The 16,546-nt window shown below is 40.8% G+C and overlaps 1 protein-coding gene across 1 annotated transcript in view; it reads left to right on the top strand.

Moving 5' to 3' along the window:
• Nucleotides 1–8,425: 8,425 nt before the first annotated feature.
• Nucleotides 8,426–16,546, top strand: part of lingo2 (leucine rich repeat and Ig domain containing 2) — a 291,591-nt gene continuing 283,470 nt past the window's right edge. The window contains exon 1 of the mRNA XM_061726173.1: nt 8,426–9,138. The gene's annotated coding sequence lies outside the window, so the exon portion shown is untranslated. The remainder of the gene's footprint in view (nt 9,139–16,546) is intronic.

Raw genomic sequence — 16,546 nt, 5'->3', positions numbered from 1 at the left:
GATGGGAAAGAATACACCACACTGAGGGTTTTGGGGCTAAAAAATAAATAAAAATGCTGTAGATGAGTGTCTCTCAATCCTGGTTCTCAAGTACCACTGCCCGGCATGTTGAAGATGTTTCCTTGCTCAAACACAAACATCCTAAAGGGTCATTGACAGACTTGTACATACCTTAATGCCAAGCAATTCATGTGATTTATTATTTTGAATCAGCTGCATTAGCACAGGGAAACACCCACAATACTGTATGCACTCGAGGACCAGGTTTGAGAAACATTGCCAGAGATCAACCTTTTATAAGAAGATATATTTGTTCCAGTTATTCCACAGGCTGTAAACAGATTAAAAATTCAGACAACATGGGGAATTGTCACTTTCATTGGAAAAATTCAAGGCTCTCAGCCTCGCGTTGTTTAAGGTGTATGGTTTGTTCATGTTCAGCGGTGCCTAATAAACTTTGACAGAGTGCTAAACATTGCTTAGCTGACTGCAATGAAAGTCAACGTCCCAACTGATCAAGAGGCTTCATAACACAATAGTTGCAACAGAAATGGAAACAAATATGTGCTCAGCCAAGAGAGTACGAACTATAACAACTGACATTTATCTACTAATTTGCAAGAGTTCACATGATAAAGTCTAAATCTCTGTGTACTTTTATGTCATTTCATACACTGTATTTCTCATTACTACTGCTACTTTTATATTTTCAAGTCGGATAAAGACTATATGCTGCAATGCTTGTAAAAGCTTCTGTTCTTCGACATTTATCAACTCCAACTCAAATAAGATCTTCTTTATTTGCTCTGTTGCCTGAGGTAAATAAGTAAAACAAAGTTTTAATGAGTGAGAAGGACCCCAAAACTGCTGCTGTTGAGTATTTGCTGGTGAAATTACAGACAAACAAGAGCAGATGTAAGTCGCTTTGGATAAAAAGCATTTGGTAAATGACAGCAGCAGCAGTAGCAGCCAGGTATAAATGCCGATTGTGACATAGGTGTGAAGGTGTGTGTATTTGCAACTTAAAAATCATAAATAGGCTTTAGGTTTAAAATCGGTGTTAGACAGTCTGAAATTGCACATCATGTTGGTGTTTGCCCGTCTGTCTGGCTGCACACACACCAATACATACACTCTGTCCTTGGCCTGCAGCAGCCAGGTTTTTATTGTTAGATTAAGATTGAAATTATCCCACAGAAATAGGCAAACCCATTGGTGCTTGTTGTGGTTTGCAACAACATGCTTGGTTTAGTCAATACAGCCCTACAAGTATTGGAAAAACCTTCTACTGGCCAAAATTATGCCATCAAACCCTCTAATTGTATTGATTTCTCATAGTTTAGTAACTGAAATACAGTCAAAACCTCTCACTCCAGGCAGCTGCGAGAATGAATGAAACATCTTTGTCTGAGATTGCATTTTTTGAGTCTCCACGACAATAACAACAGCAAAGGCAGCTGTAACAAAAATGGCCAAAAGTTTTTTAACTGATGGCTGTTTGGAACAATGATCTTGAGTGGAAAAGCTGGAAACCACGCTGGCTCATAAATGAGATTCATGGATGTCCGTGCCGTTACCTGAGCGAGAGAGCTTACCCATGCTCATTTGCAAACTGTACAGCAGAAAAGGTTAGAGATAAGCATGCACGTTTTCTTTAAACAGTAGAAGCATTTGTAATTTACATTGATTTGTTTTTGCTTCTTTTAAAACATTAATTAGATTTTTTTTATTTAAACATTTTTTTTTTCTTTTTGTTTATACTGACAGTTGACAGACGTCTTTAACTACACTGTACCATCTGACAGAGGCAAAGCACCACCCGTCCCTTAACAACAATAAAAAAACCTATTTTTTTTATTTCTCCTTGTTTTCGTAGGTCATGAACAAATCAACTTTATTTGGCTTAATATATCACACTGGAATGTCATGATCAGGACTGCATTAAATTGCCATGGGCCCTGGGGCTACAGTTGTTTTCAACGAGCTCTCTCCCCCATCAATTATTGCTCCAGCTAACCTGCACAAGCATTAGCTACACTGGATTTGCATATGGCAATGCATACACAAATACAATATAATAAAACTTTGGCTGTTTTAGAATACAGGTTACATTTTTGTAAGACCTCAATGAAACAGTGTAAAATCAACACACTCACTCGTCAAAGTCCAACTTTCTATGGGTTTTCTACACTTGTAACAACACACGCTTGCCAAGACTATAAATTCAGATCCCATTATGTATCAATGCCCACAATAAAAAAAGGAACAGATTTCCTAAGACAAAGCTGTACAACACCAGTAATTGAAAGGTCCATCCATCCTTCTGTCTACAGAGAAGTGGTGCAAACATAAGCACATTGAATACTGTGAATCAATAACAACTGCAAGTATAAAACTCAGTACCTAGCTTTAGAAAGTCTTCTTTAGTTTTGACAAAACAGATGAAGAAAATATGAAAAAAAATAACTGACAGGTTCATGATGAAATCAGAAAGGGGAGCTGTGCATGGTTGTTTGTGTCTGTGTGGCTCCATGATAACCTGGCCAGGGTGTACCCGACATTTCATCTAATGACAGCTGAGATGACAGTAAATAGAATAAAGCAAGAGTAGAAAATGACTGGATGATGAACCTTTTGAATCTGTCAAAAATGTGAATTCATTTTAGATTGACAATGTGTACCCAATTTGTTTTAATGGCAGCCTATATGTGAGCTGTATGCGGTCCACGGACGAATGTAAAATATTTAAAATTAATGAAATGTCACATGAACTGACAGGAGGTTGAGAGATACTGGCTAGAGATAGTCCGGCTCTTGGGCTCTGGAACCCAGCTCCTGGAAAGGGGCTGGACCCTCCACTACTCTGGAGTTGCCCAGGGTGAGAGACGGCAAACTGGTGTGGGCTTGTTTATAGCCCCCCAGCTCAGCCGCAGTGTGTTGGAGTTTACCCCGGTGAAAGAGAGGGTCGCTTCCCTGCGCCTTCGGGTCGGGAAAAGGTCTCTCACTGTTGTTTGTGCCTACGGGCCGAACAGCAGTGTTGGGGTCCCTGGGAGGGGTACTTGATGGTGCTCCAACTGGAGACTCCATTGTTCTATTCCATTGTACTGGGGGACTTCAAGAACGACCCCCAGGATGACCCCCCTGCAGGCCAGAATCCACTCCCAGCATGGAGGGCTCCCCATGAGGAAAACACTGGAGCTAAAAGCTACAAGAAAGCAGGATAAGATATGCTATGAGGTTAAAATACACACTAAAAGAGTTTAAAAGTATAACATAAAATCCTAAAAGTAGGTCTAGAAAGCAAGACCTGCTAAAACAAGCATAAGAACAACTTAAAACCATAAGACTGTAAGACCTGGGTTAAAACAACAAGAACAGCTAGTTAAAACAAGGGTATACGAGAAAGACTAAAAGGAATCAGCTAAAAGCCAATTTAAAAAGGTGAGTCTTGAGCTTTTAAAAACATCACGTGGGCATTGATAGTGATACCTGTAGGGGTGTGATTGGGAGGAACGGCCTCCCCGATCTGAACCCGAGTGGTGCTCTATTATTGGACTTCTGTGTCACAGTTTGGGTGTCCATCAGTGCACGTGGCACCAGGACACCCTAGGCCGGAGGTCAATGATCGACTTTTTTTTTGTATTCGGCCGTATGTCTTGGACACTCGGGTGAAGAGAGGGGCTGAGCTGTCAACTGATCACCACCTGGTTGTGAGTTGGATGTGCTGGCGGAGGAGGAAGTTGGACCCAAACGTATCGTGAGGGTCTGTTGCGAACGTCTGGCTGAGCCCTCTGTCAAGGATATCTTCAACTCTCATCTCCGAGAGAACTTCTCTCAGATCTCGGGGGGGCTGGGGACATTGAGGTGGACCATGTTCTCTGCCTCCAATGTCATGTGAGGTTTGGGAAAGAGAAAAAATGTATTTACTTTTTAACTACATTAAAATTTGATGATTTGCACACTTGGGAGATATAATATTAGCCTTGATGTAGCCAAAAGAAAAATAATTCAACTATTCACCAGATATGGCTCAAGTGTCCCGCTCACCTGAGGATATCTGTAAACAGCTGTCACTTCTGTACCTTAAGGAAAGTGAATATACCAAAAGTCTGTGGTGTGGCACTAATGGCGCTTTTCCACTAGTACCTACTCAGCCCGACTCGACTCGCCTCGGTTTTGCGCTTCTCCACTACGGGTGGAGGCGGGTGGACGCGTGCCGAGTAGATACTTTTTCTGTATCTATTCTGCCGAGGTTCTAAGCGGCTGAGTCGGCTGTACGGGCGATAAGGAACGGCCAGATCCACCAGGAGCTCTGTCACTTCATAGCTGCTCGCGGCTCTAGCTGACTTTTCAGCAGCGCCGAGACAAACAAAAAAAAAAAAAACGTTGCCGCTCGAAGCTTCTTTCACTCTTATTTTTAACTTAACACGGGCCACAGACCTAGCAGCACATATACAGTGGGGAGAACAAGTATTTGATACACTGCCGATTTTGCAGGTTTTGTAAGTCTGTAATTTTTATCATAGGTACTCTTCAACTGTGAGTGACAGAATCTAAAAAAAAAATCCAGAAAATCACATTGTATGATTTTTAAGTAATTAATTTGCATTTTATTGCATGACATACGTATTTGATCACCTGTCAACCAGTAAGACTTCCGGCTCTCACAGACCTGTTAGTTCTTCTTTAAGAAGCCCTCCTGTTCTCCACTCATTACCTGTATTAACACCTGTTTGAACTCGTTACCTGTATAAAAGACACCTGTCCACACACAATCAAACAAACTCCAACCTCTCCACAATGGCCAAGACCAGAGAGCTGTGTAAGGACATCAGGGATAAAATTGTAGACCTGCACAAGGCTGGGATGGACTACAGGACAATAGGCAAGCAGCTTGGTGAGAAGGCAACAACTGTTGGCACAATTATTAGAAAATGGAAGAAGTTCAAGATGACCGTCAATCTCCCTCGGTCTGGGGCTCCATGCAAAATCTCATCTCGTGGGGCATCAATGATCATGAGGAAGGTGAGGGATCAGCCCAGAACTACACGGCAGGACCTGGTCAATGACCTGAAGAGAGCTGGGACCACAGTCTCAAAGAAAACCATTAGTAACACACTACGCCGTCATGGATTAAAATCCTGCAGCGCACGCAAGGTCCCCCTGCTCAAGCCATTGCATGTCAAGGCCCGTCTGAAGTTTGCCAATGACCATCTGGATGATCCAGAGGAGGAATGGGAGAAGGTCATGTGGTCTGATGAGACTAAAATAGAGCTTTTTGGTCTAAACTCCATTCGCCGTGTTTGGAGGAAGAAGAAGGATGAGTACAACCCCAAGAACACCACCCCAACCGTGAAGCATGGAGGTGGAAACATCATTCTTTGGGGATGCTTTTCTGCAAAGGGGACAGGACGACTGCACCGTGTTGAGGGGAGGATGGATGGGGCCATGTATCGCGAGATCTTGGCCAACAACCTCCTTCCCTGAGTAAGAGCATTGAAGATGGGTCGTGGCTGGGTCTTCCAGCATGACAACGACCCGAAACACACAGCCAGGGCAACTAAGGAGTGGCTCCGTAAGAAGCATTTCAAGGTCCCGGAGTGGCCTAGCCAGTCTCCAGACCTGAACCCAATAGAAAATCTTTGGAAGGAGCTTAAAGTCCGTACTGCCCAGCGACAGCCCCGAAACCTGAAGGATCTGGAGAAGATCTGTATGGAGGAGTGGGCCAAAATCCCTGCTGCAGTGTGTGCAAACCTGGTCAAGAACTACAGGAAACGTCTGATCTCTGCAAACAAAGGTTTCTGTACCAAATATTAAGTTCTGTTTTTCTGATGTACCAAATACTTATGTCATACAATAAAATGCAAATTAATTACTTAAAAATCATACAATGTGATTTTCTGGATTTTTTTTTTTTAGATTCTGTCACTCACAGTTGAAGAGTACCTATGATTAAAAATTACAGACTTCTACATACTTTGCAAGTGGGAAAACCTGCAAAATCGGCAGTGTATCAAATACTTGTTCTCCCCACTGTATCATCTCCTCCAGGTTCTACATCTTTAGTGTTGTTGTCTTCTCCGTTTAGATCACACAATCAAATACGTCACAGCAGCTTCGCTCCAACCTTCTACTTCTCATCTGGGTATCGCAAAGAAACGAGGGCAAGGCGAGTCGAGTCGGGCTGAGTATGTGCTAGTGTAAAAGTGCCATAATTTCACACAAAAACCAAAAATAAACTGGTAATGTTATTGATTTAAAAATACTTTATTTTCCAGAACTTCTAAGGTTTTTTATTAACCTTATGTCAATTAAAAGTATTTTGGCTATTGTAGCATTTTATCACGGTGACTTGAATAATTGGCATAAATAGAAAATATTTACACCTTCATCCAGTGTTGATGCCACATTGGAACAACTATTGCAGCCATGTCAGTTGCAAAATGTATGATGTGTCAAGTTTACTTCACTTAATCAATAGTAAGGGATTTACCATTGATTATGAATATAATTAAAGCATTTCTATTCAACTTTGCTTTTTCTGTAAAGCGCCCAGTGGTTTATTTTTGTTTTTAAATGCTGCATTTTAGAAGAGATGGAAAAAGTGAACTGAACTGAATTGTGTGGCAATTAAATTGTGCTACTGTTTTCCATCTAAACTGAACATACCAACGGTTGCACATACGGTACCAGTTTAAACAGAAAAATCATTCTCATTTTTGCTGCAAAGTTCAGATTTATCAAAATAGCTTATGAGATCCCCAATAGCTTAGTGGCTTGGCGGGCATTAGTTTTCATGATGTGTTGAAAAGTGTTAACAGTTGTTTGGCATGAAAGAGGAAGATTGAGGACACATGGTTATATTGAAATAAATGATCTGCTGTTGCAACTCCAAAAGGAAAGAGTCAGAAGGATAAAATAAATAATACTGTTGTTGGTGTGGAGTGATTTTAAGTTTTTTAGCTTCACGGGACAATGTTACTATGCAGTGAATGATCTATAAATATGTAGGAGTTGTGAGATACTGGCTGTTCGGGACTCTTCTTTATTTTTTACAGGATTTATTTTTGTACAGAGTAACTTAAGTAATAATCACTGAACATGCACATATGGTGATACTAAACTTAAGGGTAACATATAAAGTGCATAATTGTACAACTGTTACTGCAAATGCACTCTTTCAGGGGACTGTGTGCAGACTACCACACCTACAAAGTTTAGTATTGTGTTGTTTGGAAGACAATAACTTCTGTCTTCTTGACCCAAGTAAAATGCATATGGAGTCACAGATGAGTTTTTGTTTAGGGTAGATCCTTGTAATGCTAGCCCCCGTAACATGGTAAACAGTGATTTTTAAATGCCTTTCGCTTCTGTAGCTTTTAAAATATTCAAAAGAAGTGATTCTCCTTTCAAAACATCCACCGGGTGGAAGTGGTGCCTGATGGGAAGTTGATGACAAGTTATGTTTACCTGGTCTTGACTCTCTGTACAGTAAAGACAATTTCCAATTGATCCTTTGGATATATAGCTTAAACATAGGAAGCAGCAGTGTTTGCCCCTCTTGGAAGATTTGCTAACCAGCCTTTCGTGGTGTCTGTTCATTTTTATCCAGCGAGCTTCACTTACAAAAAGCATTTGTTAAATCTGAATATACAAACGTGTACAGATGAGCGGCAGAATGAAACAGAGTTTCTTGGTGTATTTGTCCAGACCTTTGAGCTTCGCATCTAAAACGTTTCCTTCAGGTTGACTCAGATTTCTTTCGCCATTTTGTTAAATGTGTTCATTGCTGTACTACGCAACTTAAGCAATGATTAATGAACATCCACATGTGGCGATACTAAACTTAATGGCGATATACAGTATTTAAGTGTCTAATTATGCAGATTTGCTGCTGCTGCACTTGCATCGTCTCCATGCATTATTCTGCTCTTGCTAGCTATTTTTGTCTTCCCTTCAGTCACTCTTGACAGTTGGCCAGTATTGTATATTAAACCAACCTCACTAAAGAGAAAAGTTATGACAAAGAAGAGATGCAAAACATCATCAGCCCGAGGGATAATCAGCAATCAGGTTACGAGGATGAAGAAAGGAGATTAGATTGTCTCTTGGCTCGGTGCACTTTTCCATGCTGCCGCGCTTCCTCTTCATATCTACTTAATTTTACATATTTATCAAGCATTATTTGCTTCTCTGAGGAATATGGGCGGTGAACCTTTCTGTCTGACATGGCTGGAAATGGCACAGCCGTAATTGTCAAAAGCCAGAGCTCGAGAAGTGCATATCTCAGTGTGTGTATAAAGGGAGGGAGGGGAGGAGAGCGGAGAGGAAAGGGTGGGGAGGTGCAGTGAGAAGCAGGGAGGGTGCTTGTACGAGGGAGGGTGAAAGCGAGGGAGAGAGAAAGAGACACACAGCAGGAGAACGAGCAGCTCGCCTCATTCCGCTGCTTTGTCAGCATCCATTCTGTGAGAACCTATTCCGGAGAGTCGCCGGCTACATAACACACAAATTGGAGAGGAAGAAAGGAGAAAATCCACTGATGAAGGATCTTGTGGAAAATAACGCATAATCAGGACACACTGGCAATCCCTGTCACCTCTTATAGCATTGGCGGAGGTGTGTGAAAGTTTTCATCCTGGGGGGGATACCCTCCCCTTGATGTGAGGATGAGCAGCAGATGCTGAATTTCACTCCGAAGGCAGGAGCGCTGTGAGGACCGGCTGGTGGATTCACTTGCATTGGAGCTAGTTGCCCACACCAGAAAAGATCCTACACTGGCTTTTTTTCTTCCCTTTTGCCTTTTCTGTTTTCCTCTCTCTTTCTCAGTCTCTTACAAGAAACATCTTTCAGTAGAACACGTTACATTATTTTACCTTGGCAAGGTGGAGTATCAGGGGGAACCACTGCAAAAGAAATCATCCTGAACCAGGAAAGTCAAAGGAAATGGATTATGAACAAATGTGGTAAAGGACGTTCAGTTCACAGAAATTCAGCTGGAGTCAGAAACAGCTCTGATTTGGTTTCTGGGTCTGAGAGACTTGGATGATTTTTTTTTTTGCATTTCATTTTCCCGTTTGGTGTGGAGCAGCTTATTTTCTGACATCTTGTGGTCTGTAACGGTTTGGAAGGAATTTCAAGGTAAGGAAGCATCATCTGCTTTTTCACATCAACATCAGTCTCCAGTTTTATCATCTTCCTCTCTATAGAAAGAGGAAGATGAGAGAGCTGAAAGACTCAACGTGACAAATGGTGATGTGTGAGAGAGAACGAATTATGAAGAGTATTATCCTTACAGTTCTACAGAAAGTTGGAAAATGTGGCTTATACATATGATATTGATTTTCAATGACTTATAGAAAACATAACTGCCTTTTTCTTTTTTTTAATGGCTACTAGAAGGCTACTCCCCTCTGCAGAGAAAAATGTATCCATGTGCATCTGCATATTTGTGCATGTGCATTTGCTGAGAAGGGAGATGCCCGTCTGCAAAGCAATTCATTTTGCTCCTTCTGTGCTACATGGCAGTTATTGCCAGGGGAGGCTGCTGGTGGAATGGGGCAAAATTGGAGCAGTTTTTCGCTTAGGTGTCTGTAACATCGAATATCTGGGCTGAGAAATTACTTTTCTACACTGGCTACATGTTTTTCATGACCGTGAACGCTTCTGCATTGTAAAAGCTGCTGCGTCCCCTTGATTTTTATATCTCTTCAGACGGATAACTGATTGTGTCCGGTACTGAACATGTTGGACGCCCTTAATTATATCTTCACGCTTAGTTTCCATGTATATCTGATTTAGATTGTGGTCCAGCAATACATCCTTTTACAAATCTCATTCAACTCTTATTCATAGAAATTGTTTTTCTTAGTATGTCTCGCTTATAAAGTTTCTTTTAAAACTGAAATCCAGACTCTTTTAGGGGACTGAACAGACTTGAAAGGTATAGTCGTGTGTTGTTTGGAAGATGTAATCTACTGTCCACTAATCAATACCAGACACGTCTGACGCTAACTCCTTTTGTACATCATGGTTGAAATATTTATTCCTTGAGCATCATGCCCGCCCCAAAAAAAATAAAAATATATATTTAAAGTAACTGAATAATGAATAACCTGGCTATGCTGTCACAGACCAGTTTTTGGGGTAGATACTTGAAATGCCACCTCCTCATTTAACATCGTAAACAGTCACCATTAAATGCCTTTGCCTCCTGATATAAAATATTCAAAAGAAGTGATTCTCCTTTGAAAACCTCCACAGGGGGGAAGTGGTGCCTGATGGGAAGTTGATGACAGGTCATGTGTACCTGGCGTTGACTTTCTGTACAGTCTAGAAATGTTCCAATTGTTCCTATGGATACAGTACATAGCTTAAATATAATAAGCAGCTGTGCAAAAATGTTGTATTGAAATCACATTTAACCTTCAGCAGACTCGATCTGTGTTTGTCTCTCTTGCTAACCAACCATCCATTCTGTCTGTTTTTCATTTTTCGTCCAGCAAGTTTCCCTTACACAAAGCATTCGTTAAATCTGCATACAAATGTGTACAGATGTGCGTCAGAATAAAAGGCAGTTTCTGTATTGGGCTTCTGCGTTGGTGTATTTGTCCAGACCTTTGAGCTTCGTGCCTTTTGATGTTTTATTAAGTGTTAACTAGGGGAAGGGCTGACGCATTCCCTCTGATATGGAATAGCATGGCAAAAGGAAGGCACTAAGATGGACTTTGCTGTGTGCTTTAGAAATGCTCTATTTATTTCAGTGCTCAGGATATGGTCAATTATCTGGTTTAGCAACTGCATACGTGCATAAATGTATCTTTGTTGTGCACGTGGACACTTCTGAAGGAGGGTCATTGGGTTGAATGTGCATTTTTTTGTCTAAACACGGAGTGAGACCGTGTGCACAGGTGAGTGTCTGCTTGGGTGTTTTTAATCCCTCTTCCTCTATGTAACAGTAGGCTCTCTGGCACCCCCCACCATCTCTGATGTAAATAAAGGAAGAAAAGACAAGGCCCTCCATTTTCAAAGCTAATATGCATCCTCTGAATCACACAAACTGGACCGAACAGAGGGAAGGAGCTCCCTTCTGCCTCATGATTATCCGGTGCTGCTGACAGCATGCTCACATGGCAAACAGCTTTGAAGGAAGAAATGCAGTTTTTTTTTCATTTAGTACTCATAATGACTGCCTGTGTCAGGAAGCATACACGCCAGTAGGCTGCGGAAATCTGACACATCGACTTCAAATATGATAAATCAATTGAAATCTGTGTCGCTATGAACAAAAGTGATAGCATAATTCAAACACGGCTTGAAGCTCACTTATTAAATTTTCATCAGTGTTTGTGAATGCAGGATTATTTGTTTTTGTATTCAAATAGACCAGGAAAAAGGTGGAGATAGCTTACATTTAATCAGCTTAGAATAATTTCTAAGACTTAAATACAGGTTGTGTTTCTAGATGGCATAAACTGAGAATTGGGTGTCATTCTGTGGAATTGTTAAAGTCACATGGACAGGAAACCTTTCATGTGTAACCTGTGACACTTTCAAAAACAGCATGCTACACATGTGTGTACACTGCAGTGTACAGTATGTACTGGATGATGGGATGGCAGTCTCAGCAGTCACATGGCCAACCAGCTTCTGTAGTGGCCAGTTGCATAATGGAGAAGAGTGTGTAAGGTAGACTGGACATTTTCCTAGAAGTAGCAGTTGTTCGCACACTGAATACTTACTTTGGTACTATACTAGTAATATTTGTAGTTTCTAAAACTGCCACTCTGTACTTGTCTAACCATAATCCTGTGTTTTGAACGCCTAAACCATGTATGACAGACAGATTCTTATGCTTATCATTCCTAGCTGAGAGCAACATAGAGGAGTAAGAGGAGTAAAGAAAAATATATGACCCTGAAATGGGGAGAGAGGATGGGTGGATGACAATTGTTCTGCGGGGAAAAGGTCTCCAAGTAGCATTTTCTTGCCTTGACCTCTATAGACTTGTGCACCAACAATAAATCCCTGTCCAAACTATAGATGACACATATACATACAGTATCACGGATGTAAATATGGGAGAAAAAGGACAAAACCGTTGTGTGTTGCTGAACCGATTCAGTATGCGTATACTGCAGGGAATGCACTTCCTGCAGAAACATGGCATTTTGTTGAGGCCTGTATGAAGTGTTGTCTTACATGTCGGCCCAAAATCTCTTAAGTGTTCAGCTGCATTGAGATCTGGTGACTGTGAAGGCAATAAAAACAAAGAAAAACAAAAAGTTTTACATCATTTCCATATGTCAAAACAATGCATGACCCTCCTCTGCTCTCTGGCCCAAACCTTTTCACTCTTTTGATAAGCGTATGTGTTTTCAAGCTTGTCAAGATTTAGAAAAGTCTCTTTTAAAAGAGAAACACATTTTGGAGGAACAAAATGTGACATTTCTGCAAAAGTAATGAGAAGCAAAACAATTTTAATTGTTTTTGTGTTTAGGGCTACAAAGAAGTTTAAAGATCATCTGCAATGCATTTATGCCTTTCCAATACCTAAACTAAGATCAGGTTCAGCTTAAATTGTTAAAGGCTGATGTGTAGTGAGCTTTGTCAAAATAAAACCTGTACCCAGAAGCAGTGTATTTATAGCCCATCGATTAGGGATATGGAAGAAAAATCAATGATTCCAGGCTGAAACACTGGGTTTCAAGTTTATTTCGTTTATCCCCCCTCTGACATCTGAACACAATAATACATGTACACTTTGTAGAGTACATATTAATATCTAGCTTGTTAAAGCATTTCACATGCATCCCACTCGTCCATTTTCTGTACTTGCTTCCTCCTGTACCGGGTCCTGGCTGGGTGGGAGCCTGTCCTGGCTGTCATCAGGCTCGAGCTGGGATACACTGGCCGTGTAACCCGACTCGTGCCTGATGACAGCCAGGGTCACACAGATCCAAGAGAGACACACAACCCCACTGATCAACCTAAAATGCACATTTTTTGTGAGATTGTGGGAGTATAGAAATACGGAATACGGAGTATTAGGGCCATGCAGGAGAAAAAATATTTGAGAGGGGAAGATTTTTTTTTTGTGCACTTCGAGAAAAAAGTCGAAATGTTGAAAAAAATGTCAAGAATAATGTTGAAATACAATCTCGTGAATAAAGTCGAAATGTCTCCTCTGGCCCATCAAGTCCTAATACTGATAACTACACCGTCTTTTTTTGTTACTGAAGCTGATTCTGAAGTACAGTTTCACCAGTTCATCTATGGGCATATGAGGCATTTTGTAAAGGCAGTCACATGCACTGTTTGTTATAGTCTCAGAAGGTTGGCTTTATTCACAACATTTCGACTTTTTTCTCAACATTTTGACTTTTTTCTCGAAATTGTACTTAGACATTAATCCTGACATTTCGGCTTTTTTCTCGACATTTCGACTTTTTTCTCGAAGTGCATAATGGAAAAAAAAATCTTCCTCCTCTAAAATCTAATTTTTATTTTTCTCCTGCCTGGCCCTAATACTCTTCCGTATAGAAAAATCTTACAGGAACAAAAAAAAGTTTTACCACAGAAAGACCGCAGCCAAGATTTAAAGCTGTTACTTTCTAGCTGTGAGGCATCAACTACCAGGCCACTATTTGTTTTGACCTAATAATGTTTGAGTTAAATGGGTAGAATAACTTTCAATTGCAAATCTATGTAACTTCACCATATATACCATCACATTAAAGGCTACTATGTGGCTGTAAATTAGAAATACATTGGCACTGTCACGTCATCTATCACGAGCCACGCGTCTGTGTAGGATATACATCACCACCTGGCTGAGACAAATCCTTATTTTTAACGGAGGACTGGTCAGGTGGAGACCAAGCCGTGAACGGATGCGGCTGATCTGTTTATAAGCCCCTTTGAATCCCTGATGAGGGGAAACAATATGCTTGAACAGCTGGGTCATTTATGGAATATGCTTACTCATCATCATTGTTTACTGCCTCTTATAAAAGGAGGAAACAAGCGTGCTTTGAGAATGCTTAAATTAAAGACAAATGACTACATATCTGATGTGTAAAAGAGAGAGAATGTTTGCTTTTATTTTTCCGTTGAGGATACTGTGCTAAGTGACTGCTGGTGGCACTGCAGCCCTTTCATGATCCGGTTTCTTGGGAGAGGCAGCTTTGGGCAGGAGAAGTGATCTGCCAACAGCTTTAAATGACATTGACCTTGTTGCCTGTGTCACTTTGAGGTTTGACCTTCTCAGGCAAGCAGCTGAGGGCAATCTGTGTCTAACAACCTTTAAAAAGTCAACTTTTGTGTGTGTTGACAAGGAGCATTAGCATGGGTCGGGGGTGATGTGGCTGGGTAAGAATAGGAGGTGCAGCATGCAGCAGCTGAGTGTGAGCAGGGGACGAGGAAAAGGGCATTATAATTTTGGGGGGCTGTTCTCTAAATCTGAAGCCTGGCTAAAATCTTATTTAAACATGTCACACAAAGTGCATGTGGATAAAGTCATATTTAATTGATTAAAACGTGATTTCACGAGCTAGCAGAGGTATATAAACGGACATTCAGTTCATTCGCAGGTCTTTTGAACAGAGTATTGTTGCTTTTTTACAGTTCCAACTAACTCCTATTCCTATCTTATTCCCATTCTTCCTTTTAATCTGTTCTTGAATGCAGGAATGGCATGGTTGAATTATTTCTCTTGTAAACACTGACCCTACATTCTTTTTTTTTTTTTTTGAAGAGCTGTGTTTGAGTCTTGTGCTATTAAATCACGTTTTCCACCTTATTTTGCCTTGGGCATCCTGGTTTCAATCTTCTCTGGGTTTCAGACTTCTGTGCGTTTCAGGTGAGACCACTTTTTGACTTTTCATTTGCTAGTTAAGTATAGGTCAAGGTTGTTTAAAATGATTTGGTGTAAAGTACAGCTTTTGAAATCCTTGTCAAAGCATCATTGGATCAGGTACGGAAAACACTTGACAATTTGTCTGAGAAATATTAATATCTATTCTGTGGTTTATAAGTTGTAACTATGACAACATTTTGCTCTCACAAGAGGGGGAGAGTACAGTACATACTGATACCCCATGCAGTACATTGACCATAATGTTTTACAATGTTTCTTTTCAGTATGTAAATGGATATTGTGTCAACACTAATTCAGCCAGGAATCGTCGACCTAAAAACATTATTTGATCCACAAACATGCAAACACAGCAGCCATCCCTTCCATCCCAATATTGATCATGAAAGCTGTGCACACACCCCAATGACACCCAAAGACAATAGTTATTCCTAAGTAAAGCCACTGCAGCCAATTATTTTGGTTCAGGTTTGGATCAGCTGCTTCAAGACATCCTTTTCCTTGAAATGGGATCCTTAATTGTCACCTTATTAAATTTGCTCTTTATATCATTAACATCTTCACTCTTACATTATAAATATTCTGGGCATTTTTGGGCACCCACAACTTCTTATATATCAATGAAGCGTTTCTGCTTCATTGATTCTGAACCAAACACAGTTCAGAATTGTATTGTAATTCAGGAAACTTTTGAAGAACATCTTTAAAAAATAGTGTAAAAGATTTGAATGCCTAATTAATGCTAAAGTTTAAATATGTGCATGGATCATATAAACATATTTGAGTCAGTTATTTAGATAACAAATAATAAAAAAGAATGTCAGGAAAAAGATGTTTCAGTTGGTATCAGACAGGCAGTGGTTTAAATTGCATTCGCTGTGAGCAGCCAGCCTTTTACCCGGAAAGGTTAGGTCATTACACACTTCACAATATCTCTACTAATGCCTCTCAGGTGGGGGGGGCGTTCTCAGATTGTAGTCTTTTCATTGCAACAATACTGGAAATGTCAGTACGTGGATACATCGTTTGACTCAGTGGGGACTGTGGAATCTCCGGCGCTACTCGGGTCTTGTAGTGGACGATCTCCCGTAACCCCACCGCCGCCAGATCTGTGAAAGGTTCTCGGCAGGACACTGGGCAAGCACTAGTTAGTGCAGGTCGCTGATCCTTTCCTCCTTCAGGCTTATGGCTGGTATATACCAAAGTGTACTGTCCGTGTTTGTTAGTTGCTAATGCTATAAGGAGTCTGTCGGAACAGTAAGGATGCCTACAAACCTTAAAATCCAGGAGACTTTTAAGGATGAATTTACTGACCTCCGGGGTATTCACACAATACTTTGCTGAATCTCGTTGGTGAGTTTTCATCTCTTATGAGGATGTGAATGCTTGTACGAAGCTTTAGCTCAGTGGTCCTCATTCCTGCTCCTCGAGAGCCGCTGTCCTGCATGTTTTTGATGTTTCCCTGCATCAACACACCTGATTCTAATTAGTGGTCATCACCAATGTTTCCTCCAGGTCTGCACAGTTCTGTTGGTGACACAGTCATCTGTATCAGGGTTTACTGGAGCACGGAAACATCTTAAGATATGCAGCACAGCGGCTCTCGAGGACCTGGAATGAAGACCACTGCTTTAGCTTTTCATTCAGGGAAACATGATGGAAAAACAGAGAAAA

The sequence above is a fragment of the Cololabis saira genome, chromosome 7 (genome assembly GCF_033807715.1).
Source record: "Cololabis saira isolate AMF1-May2022 chromosome 7, fColSai1.1, whole genome shotgun sequence".
Taxonomy (NCBI): Eukaryota; Metazoa; Chordata; class Actinopteri; order Beloniformes; family Belonidae; genus Cololabis; species Cololabis saira.
Note: the sequence above shows the minus strand (reverse complement) of the source record. Positions and strands in the feature narration are given on the sequence as shown.